The sequence below is a fragment of the Rhyacophila brunnea genome, unplaced genomic scaffold (assembly GCF_057557595.1).
Source record: "Rhyacophila brunnea isolate RB1 unplaced genomic scaffold, BYU_Rbru_1.0 scaffold_74, whole genome shotgun sequence".
Classification (NCBI taxonomy): Eukaryota; Metazoa; Arthropoda; class Insecta; order Trichoptera; family Rhyacophilidae; genus Rhyacophila; species Rhyacophila brunnea.
Window position 1 is genome coordinate 1,341,698 of NW_028233344.1, and position 11,642 is coordinate 1,353,339.

An 11,642-nucleotide genomic window follows, 5' to 3' on the forward strand; every position below is an offset into this window, starting at 1 on the left:
AAATGAATGTATCACACTTTCTTTGCAACAAATAAACTATGCCACTAATAATTAACTCTTAGGTAATCTAATATAGTTTTAAAAATATTTAATTACACAATGATCGTCTATAGCGTTTTATTCTATATAAATGGATTCTATAGACATTAATATATATATATTTTTTTCTATCGTAAAAGTATTATATATAGACAAACATATACCAAATTTTTCGAAAACAACTTTTAAGCTTCCATAAAATGTTTTTCTGATAATAAATAACATGTATACAAAAATTAATGAAACTCATTATATTATATTCATGGATGATAACTAACTAAAAATTCACTATGATTGAAGTCAATTTTCAATGTTATTAACAAAGCAATATGACACATAAAATAAATAAATAAATATTCATTCCATAAAAGTTCTATTAACAAATGAAAACGACATATCTTATATAAAAGATAAAGAAATATGGTAAACTACCAAAAAAACGTTTTATACAGCATATTACACATTTAAAGAGGTACCGAGCCTTTTCATCATAAAAAATCCTGTTTAACGAATTTGATTGGATTTTTAAGTATATTACATATAGTATAATTATGTTTGCAATGTATTCAATAAGAAATCTCAACAAATTATCATTATACAATGTTTTCTATGTGCAAAAGAATATAACCTTTGTACTGTATACATATGGTATCCAATGTCAGATATTTATAGAAATTAATAGAAAATAATTTACCTTTAAAAGAATATGTGCATATGAATAATTTATTGATTTTATTTTCTAAAAATAAATAAACTAGTGATTTTAATAAAACATAATAATTTATACAAAAATGCCATAGCTTGAATGTATGAATCTGAAAGAATCGTATTTACAATATATTAAATATAATAATGACCAAAGGAACTTTGTAATTGATTTTTCCGAATTGCGATCGTGCAACTCTGTTTTAACGAAATACCGTCCTAAAGAGCAACGAAACAACTAGAATTTCATAAATATTGCACAAAATTTTATTTTAAATCAATATGTACTCATAAACGTAATTATTCAATTCTTCATATCTTCAGTTGAATGCACCTTTCAAAAAAAATTATAAATTAAAATATGATATGTGGCATTTTTAATACATAATGTTGACGATATTTTTTAAATTTTAATACAGAGCTTAAAATTGCGAAATTTTTTACATTATAATATATTCATTAAATAAATTTTATACTCTATTAATTTCGCGAAATAATTTATTATTGCTGATTTTAAATTATAAACTATAATAGAAATAGCTAAGATGAAAAATTAAGTTTGCTTATATATAAATATTAAAGTTGGTTTCTTGTTATTTCAACTTTTTCTTTTCTTTATTTCTTCATATGAATTTTTATTATTTTAACTCTTCATAATTTGATTAGGTTTATACAATCGCATAAGAACTTCGTATTTTATCAATAAAATTATTCTTAGCTTTTCAGCTAAGTATTACTTTATGATACAGGTACAAACAATTCTAAATGACTTATAAAAATCGATTGTAACATATATAAGGATTTATGAAATTAATCTATTTTCGCAGTATGATTTTAGCTACATTTACTATTCATCTGACAATACCATTGATGAAACGACCAGCAAAAGATTGCATATAGATGACGAATTCAAGAATAAATTGCAACCGCCTATTTTAACTTACCTTTTAATCTGTATAAAATATAATAATTTATAACACATTAACCAACTCGGAAGAATTATTCTATCTGCTGCGTATTGATCTCGAAATTTGGCATTAATAGAAGTTAATCTGCGAACTGTACATTAAATTATTACCGTAAAACCATTTCACCGCATTATTAGCCCATTAAAATAAATCAAGAAAAAAATAACATTTTTCTTATATTTAGTTTTGGCTGATTGTCGTATTGCCGATATAAAATATTATGCGTAGTTTATGCCCTAAAATTGGAGGAAAAACCAATTAATAATGTAAATGAAAATTTTAAATTTCAATATAGGTTGAATATCTCTAAATAGACCAGATTCTTGATATATTCAAGATTTTTAATTCAAATTACATTTTCTTTTTGCAAAATAAACCATAAGATTGATTAATACCATTTGTAGAATGTTCTAACCATTTTATAAAAATATAAGAATCTGAAATAACAGATAGAAAACCCAAAAAGCATATATGATCTGAAAATTTGCTACTCATTATGGTTGGAAACATCAAGAAGGATGCTTGTAGTTTAGATTTACGTAAATTTCTATTTTAATATGTTGAAAATTTAGGAAGTGCCAAAACAATGTTTTCTATGTTATCAAATCACGAGCTAAATCTTACAAGTAATGGATAAAAATGTAAATATAGCCACTAATAAACGTCTACATTCTGATGCCATAATATATAAACCTAAAGAAGATATGATATAGAAAAATATTATATATAGTTTTTTTACGTGTGAGAAAAACGAATTTAATCAAAAAAGAAATCAAGTATTTTATTAAAAATAATAGAAAGCAGCTATTTTAACACTCTATATACAGATTTACATAGTTTATATCACCAAAAAAATATTTGCGTAATCATTATAAAATATTTTGTATTTAATAAAAAAATATATCTATAGAAAGCATATAAAAAAAAATTTTTTACACTGGTATACACACATCTTGATTGCATAATGAGCATGTAAATTCTTTAATATAGGAAATATTTGCTGATTTTTATGAATATATACATACCCAATATTCAGAACAGAACATTAAAACAACTAGACACATATTTTAAGTCCCGTATATTTATGTTAAAGATATTATTAGTACAAAGAAATTACATAATAACACAAAAATTTATTATTACGTAATTTTGGTCACATGAAAAAGTTAGATAATTGTAAATTTAAAATATAAGTATGCATTAGTTACTTAGAACACAAAAAATATCTTGCATTAATAAATTTTAGGTGTTTAAATTAAATATAATAGCTTTAGATAACATATTACAATATTTAAATTGATGCTAGCTGTGTTAATGCCTATCTTTATCTTCATAGTAATAATTTTTATAACTGTTTAACAAGTGTATTTTATGTACTTAATGGTTTAAAGAAAACGAAATTTATATATTACAAATATGAAAAAATTTTGTGCAGCTACAGCAAAATTTTAATAATGCAAACCATAAACACATTATTATACAATAAAATAAAAACGTCGTTTTAGTAATATGTGACCACATTGGTAATGTATAAAAAGAAATCAATATAAGTGGATTCTATAAAATTTTGGCAATGATTATTTGACCTCCTATAATCAATTTTCCCTCTAAAACCTTTTAGAATATTCTACTATCATGTTTTTATTTGGTATTTTTTATAAAAGATCAATTTATGCCCATATAATCATTAAATAAAATAAAAAGGCATAACTACGATGTTAACATGATCATAATTCATAGAATAATACAAGCATAAGTAAAATTATTTATTTTTAGGATTCTTTATATTTTTGTAAATTTTTACTTTTATAAGCTTTATATTATATTATTAGTCAATCAATATAAAATATATCCAGATCTCATATTAGGCTTTTTGTCGTATTACGTTTCTAGATATACAATATTTTATTGGAGAAATTAGAAAGGTGTATAGATAAATAAAATCAGTATAGGATTTAAAGTTAATTTGTCATTTTTTAACATATATTCAAAATTTTGCAGAAAAAATTATTTTATGATCATTCATAAATATGAAAAACTAGATATTGCATGATGAAATGATATGTAAAATTTGTTATATATTTTCTTTAAATACTTATTCACAATTGAATGAAATTCCAATTAAATTTATTGCTTTGTATAAAGTAAGTTCTAAGTATAAATTATTTTGTTGATTTAATGAGTTCGGTATGCAGATTACATGTATGATAATCTATGGGATCGATTTTATGGTATTTGGTAGAAATGGTGATTAATAAATCCTTAAACACCTTATAAGCACTAATTTATCTTTAGATAAACATTAACAAAATAGTTTCTAATTTTAACACGAATATATTCTATTTTGGTTTGAAAACTATAAAATATTGCAGTACAGCATCCAATATTTATTTATCAGACAATATTTAATATATTATTATGAACATTGGTAAAATCGCTATCTGCAATAATAAAAAGTAAATAACACAAAGATTCATATTTTCAAAATATTATTTCATATTATTTCTATGTTGCTTTAATCGATATATATTATAGAAAATTAATATTTTTTTAAAACTTAAAAAGTAGATACGTGATATTTTAGTGTACAAGTTTCTGATATCCTTATACGTATGAAGCCCATATCAATCATTTAGAATTATAGATTCCAATTTCTATTTTTGTTTCACATATATAAGATTTTTATTTGTTATAACTTAATCTAACAACCAGATCAGAAAATGAAAGTATAGATAGAGATCTGTAATATATTTTCCATCGTATAAAAGGAGAGATTTTAAATTATATCAAAATTTTCATATATTTTGTAACCTCAATCATTGTTAAAAGCGCACATAAAATCCGAAAAAAAGTTTTGGCATGGTTTTCATCATATCATAAACATTGAAGAACGTCTACTTTCCTTTTTTTCATGATAGCACAAAAGTTCTTGATATTCGAAAAAAATCGTATTATAAACAATTCAAATAAGCACATGAACATTTTTTGTGTTAAACACCAATGAATAAACCTAATAGTTGAGTGACTTTACTTTTTTTATTTGATATGTTACAAAATATTTTTCACCATTACAGATTTAAAAATTAGGTAAATTTATGAGATCTGCAGTATCACCAATTAAATTCTTGTAATTATCCCATTAAAAAAATTGGTTAGGAAAAAAAACTATTAATAAACTTCTTGATTGAAATTCTGTGCTTTATATGTCTTTTTTTTCTTTATTTTTTTTCCAACATATGATTTATTTTGATGACACAAATTTAACTATTCTTCTCATGGTTCATGCCTGTTTATTATCTATTGTAAGATGGAATATATTATTTATCCCGGTAGAAGGATCTTATTACTTGAATCACAGTACAAAGTCCCATATCAATTCATTACTAGTTAGAAGTTTATAAATATTGTATTTTATAAAATTTTAACTAGTTTCTATATTTTTAGAAAAAAACCATAGATAAAATTTCAGTCATAAATTTAAACAATAAATGTATGTATACTTTACTTTCATTAGATAAAATTAACATTAAAAAGGATGTTTTTTTTAGGAATTATATAGGAAATACTGATCAAACAGGATAGAAAAGATATTTTCTTGCATGATTTAAAACAAACATTTTTATGTTGATTAAAATAGGTATAATAAGCATATTAGCATCTAATGAACTTAATCTATGAAATAAAGGTGTATAAAATCACGAAAAATACAATAAGTTCTATATTCTATTCAAAAAATATATGTAATGACCCGTTCATAGTGTGGTTAAAAAATTACATATACAATATGTAACTGAGTTAAGAATCCCAGATGAAGTAGAATAACACATGCAAACTCTCATACTATACATGAAACTCGAACCGATATAATTTTGTTGAAGAAAGAGAGCTGACAAATATTATCAGGGGAAGGTGTTAAAAGATTCATTGAAGAGCTGTGAAATGGTTAAAGGGATGTACACAATGCAGTAGATAGGGTTCAAAAAAATAAGAAAAGCAGCACATAAATAAAAGAACATATTTACTTTCATAAAAATCAAGCATATCTCAATGAAGTTAGAATTAAATTGAGCAATTTTTATATTATAATGGTAATCTATCAATTTTATAATAATACAAAAATCAAAATAAATTTTAATTGGAATAATACCTTAATTAGGTCTAAATTTTGAAGAATAATTTTAGAAATTTTTCTCCAAGTTTAACTTGATTAATGTTACGTGGGCACATCATATCTATACTATCTACATTGTCTTCTTTCTTACATCTTCTTCCATTTTCTCTAGTTATGCGGGTCTATCAACTTAGGATTATATCTCGATGCTAATTTTTATACATGCTTCAGTTTAGTTTGTGAGTTCGAGTTCTTATGGGTACATTTTATTCATTTATTTCCAACATAACTAGTAATAAATCATAACTTGAATGATAGCGTATTTTGCAAAGAAACAAATAATTTTTTTTAAAATCGGATTAATGATTTATAAACTTTATAAAGCATTAGAATAATTATTTTTTTAGACGAGCCTTGAAGCTAATTTCAAAAAATGCAGGAAGAGTATGGATTTACATTTTTCACTAGGAAAATGGCTTTTTCGGATTCTAGTAGCTCCAGCTTATTTTTTTTATACGCAGAAAGACCAGAATTTTTACATTTCTTAAAATTATAATTGCCCAAATACAAAATGACACGAAAAAATTATTACTAAACGATTCAATAAATTAGATGATTTTAATTTATATGTTCCAAGATAAATTATAATATTTATAAGGTACGTAGATTATCTTTTTTTCGTAATGTAATCTATTTTTTTTAATTTAACAGCCTTAAATGTATAAAAATATGAATAAAAAGATAAAACAAATATTTTCATTTTATTACATCTAGAATTATTCATAATATTTATGTACAACTTTTCCTTATTTTAAAATTTAAGTTTCTTGGATGCATTTCAATAGTAAATTGGTATGGATAGTCATTTTATACAAGATCTGATAATTAGATTTGCAAACTACTGTTTTTTTTTCTGAATATAGCATAAAAAATATTTATATTTTCAATTTAACTGAAAAAAAACACAAAAAAGGAAATTTAATTGCTTATTTACAAAGTAAAACTTGCGAAAAAGATATATCTACAATTTCTTATAAGAAAGTACTTTATACACGTGAAGAAGTATAATCTTACCTTATATTATACCACTGTCGCCCACACTCGAATTATTTATTATAGATTATTATACAAGTTTTTTATCTAGATTGAAAAGGTTGAAATACTGTCACTTATTTAAAAGTAACTTTTATTGTATATTACTTATTTTCCTAACTGAACGATGATCGACCAATAAAAAGCTTCCTTATACAATGTTGATACCAAAAAAAATAAGAAAAAATTTTACTTACTGATGACTGTATAATAAAGAAAGAGTAGGATTCAACTATGGAATGTATGAACACGTAGGTATTGTCTTAAAAAACCTAAAAATAAATTCCGTTACATATGATATTCTATACAAGCATCGTTAAACCTCCGATACCTCCAATTGATATAATGCTTACAAAAACATCAAGTTTGAATCCTTTTTAAACTTCAAATCATCGTTAATGAATTTATGTCCTAAAATATTCTTTTTAAATCAAGAATATTTACACTTTAAATTTAAATAAAATATATATGCTAATATAATATATCATCATTTGTGCTAAACTTGTTTATTTTATTTGGATATTGCAATTAGATCAAATTAGATTGAATTTTAAATGGTAATATTATATTTATATAGAGTTTATTTTAACATTGTAAACTTATAACTTTATTATCCCAACACCAGGCTTAGGCTTATCATGCCCACCAGTATTTACAGTAGCCACAAAATAACGTATTATTTAACTAAATAGTTCTGGCTTAATTACCGGAAAAACAAATACTTTTCCATTATAAACAATAATAAGATTACCAACCATATAACGTGCATAAATTTTAACAATTCTTGGGTTTGTATTATTTATTCACACATGTTTGTTTACTCAATAGGCATTTCTTGATTAATGTAACTCCTATTGGTGAAAGACCACGCTTAATATGTCGTCTTCATATTGATAGAAGAAGATCTGAAAATTATATTATTGTATCTCTTCAAGATCGATTCATCGGTATCTGTATTTTCTAAATACCAGGCGTTGTTTATCCAAATTATTGACATTTTGGTTTGGGCTATGAAAAATAAAAAGTCTAGATTTGAATATCAAAATAAATTAACAAATATTTTAGTGATTAAACGACCATATATTACAGGTTACGCGTTTCATTTCCATATAAAACGTATGCTTAAATATTAAGCACGGATAACCCATTTTTATTTTGGTTATTATGTGAAGTATTATTAATAAGAGTTGAGATATAATTTATATTTTGAACACTGAGGATTTTAATTTAATCACAAGAAATCAATACAAAATTATATAATATTCTTTGAAAATTTGTTGCTAAAAACTTTCAAATAATTATTTTTCTGTTATATAATACACAACGAATAATCAAAGCATTAAATATAATCATAGAAAACATGGGCGATATTAAATATTAATCTTCGAAAAAAAGTAATGAAAACATTTAGGGAATTATTCTTATATTCATTTAATTTAAAGATAGAACAGATGTATATGAACATAATCATGTAAATATATATAGTTTTTACAAATAAAGTTGTAAAAAACCCAAAATAAACTTTCTTCATACCTATACGATGTATTATATGCAAAATCTATCTAATAAAACCACAGGAAATATAGTTAAAATCATATAATATAATATAAATATGTGGTAAAAAACCTTTATGCTAAGTTATTTATTTATTGGATATAATTTTATTCTTCGAACCATAAAAATTCAAGTATTCGCAGGATATAAATTACATGAATTGGATCTCATAATTTATCGCAATTTACACATTAAAATAATAAAGATCAAAAATTGTTGTATTATAAATATATGCCACTTAAAATCAACAAAATCCACAAATGCCCTACTAAAAATAAAATTGGTTCGCAAGTACCATAATTATTAGAATCCGAATGCTTTAAAATCACATAAAAAAATATTATTCCCATCAGAAGATATAACTGTTTATGACATAAAGTAACACCAAAAAAAGAGAATAACCGTATTTTACTTGCAAGAAGCCATGTATCTACATGTCATTTTCGACATATTTATTATCCAGAAAAGAAGAAACATTAGATTAGACACCAATACGTAACATAATACAGAATCTATAATAAAGAAGTATTTTAAGTTGATAGCCGAGATATATTCAAATCATAAATTTGAAAAATATATTAATCGATTTTATGCTAGGTTATATTTATCAGGGGCTAAACATTTTAAAAACGTTTATAACATTAAAAGAGGCCTATATTGTACTTACTATTCATTCAAATCCATAAAATATTTTTATGCATCTTGATTTACATAAAATTATTCTTCAAGTGTTGTAATTTATTCCACTTTTAATATTCATTTTGTTTCTACAGGTTCTACCTTATCATAGACATTTTTACCTGCGCTTTACTTTCATTATAAATCTGAGGCGTACATTAAATTTGTATTTGTGTATCTACGAAATTTTTCTCGTAGATTTGAAAAATCAACTATAGATTAGAAAAAAAGCAATTTCTATAGCCTATGTTAAAATTTGGAATAACAATATCTTATATTTTTACATATATATTTTATAGATATTTATTTTTATCGATTTATACAAATAGAAAAACAATCACCGTAAAACGAATCACAAAGTATTCACTGAAATCAAGATTCACAATAAAAATAATTCGAAATATTTATACACGAAGCCATATAATGGACAAAACACTATAAAATGTGATTTTTTTTGTCGTGATTTGCTATAGGTCGTATATTAAGAATCTAAGAAGTAATAAAAAGTACACTGTGAGAATAAAATCGAATAAAGGACTTGAATCGATAAGTCTTGAAAGAATATACATTGGAGTGATCTTAACAGAGATGTAAATTGGGAGTATTACGCTATTTCTGTGATTATATATAAATCAATGGTTTCGCTGAACAAAATAAAATATCACAAAATATCGTTGACATATGAATAAAAATTAGCTATGCATGCCATATTTAATAATAGATTTAGCAGAAAATGTGAATATTTAATGCTCATAAATTAAGCCATATCAAATAATGATATATATACGAATGTTTTTTTAAGCCAATATTAACATTGTTTCAATGTTTTTAAATATATGAATTATATCATAAAAATCATCTGGCTATAATAAAGATAATTTATTTTTTCAAAGCATAAAAAGTTAAGTTTATAAATATCTAGAGAAAATTTTAATGCGTTTTTGCGTCTTAAGGCCCCCAGGAGGGCTAAAAGTTGAAAACTTACAATCAGGGAAGCCTTTCTTAATCTAGTACCAAGATGTGTCACGCCTATCAATCATTTCAGCTTTGATAACAGAGCTGTAGAAAAGTTTAATTTACAGTAAAAAAAGTATGGTTAAAGAACTAACACAAAACAGAAACTTCTAAATCTATGATATAAACAGTATTTTATATAACATAGATATTTTTCTTGTTCTTTTACACTTATAATAAAGCGAAAGAAAGAGAATATTATATATATCTATTGTGATATTTGTGCATAAAGTTGACCTTTTAGCCTTTAAAATATTCATTATATAAATTCGTAAAATCACTATTTATAGAGCTTTAATAAAGTTTTAAATATTCTTCACATAAAGTAAATATTTGATTTACTACCGAAATCGATTTCTAGTTTATACTAAATATTTCAGTAGAATGTAAGTTTTCAATCAAACCACCAAACCAAGTATAATTAAAAACTCCTTTTTTGCACTATGATCCTCTACATTTTCTTAATCTTCTGTAAGATCAGACCGTGAACCTCTTGTGGACTAAGTATGCAATATCTTTTGTGGAATACAACAAACTTATAGGTCAGTTAAAATTAAATATTCATTGGTAAATTAACATTACTCAAATAAGACACATATTTTACATCCATTAGGAGATGGGTGTCCATATATATTATTTTATTGCCATAATTTATATCTGAAGCTTCTGGCAACGACTTTAGAAATCATCATAGAAGTTTTGAATTTTTAAATTAAATATTTAAAATATACAAAATAAAATAAAAGCTTAGAAATTCTTGAAACAAAATTATATTAGCCTATCAAACACCTTATTAATAAAAATAAAGTTGAAATCTTACATTAAATGATTCTTGGTGCATTTATTATTTTAAAATACAAAAAAAAACTTTGAAATACAATTTTTACGTAGCAAAATAAATACATTCTTGCACACGAATAAACCTAAAAAAACATCAAGAATAGTAAAAAAATATGATAAATAATTCTCTTTATCCTCAAATCCCCATTCATATTCTCAAATCTGTGTTAACTTACGTTTCAAAACAATCCTGGGGATTCGGGACTTGCTTATAATTGTATATTTTTAGACAAATAAAATAGTATTTAAACATAAACTATAAAATAATACTGCTTAAAACATAGTGAACGTGTATATATTCTAATATAGTGATATTAAAAGATTTAAGAATATCAGAAAAAATTTCAATAAGTTTTAAGATGCCTATTAACTTATCATTTTTAAAAACAAATCATTTAATTAATAACAACACTTCGATTGTATATTTTGAAATAATAAAAAAATTTTTAAGATGAAAAAGTGTAAAATAAAAGTGTGCACATTGAAAATCTGCTTTAGAATCAAATTTATTTTTATTGGATTTGATTTCTATCCTTTTAAATATATTTTTTTATTTATATCCCTCAAAATGCTTATTGCTATTACAAATCACCATAGTCGAATTATAGGAATCTGATTTTTATATAATATCACAAAATTTG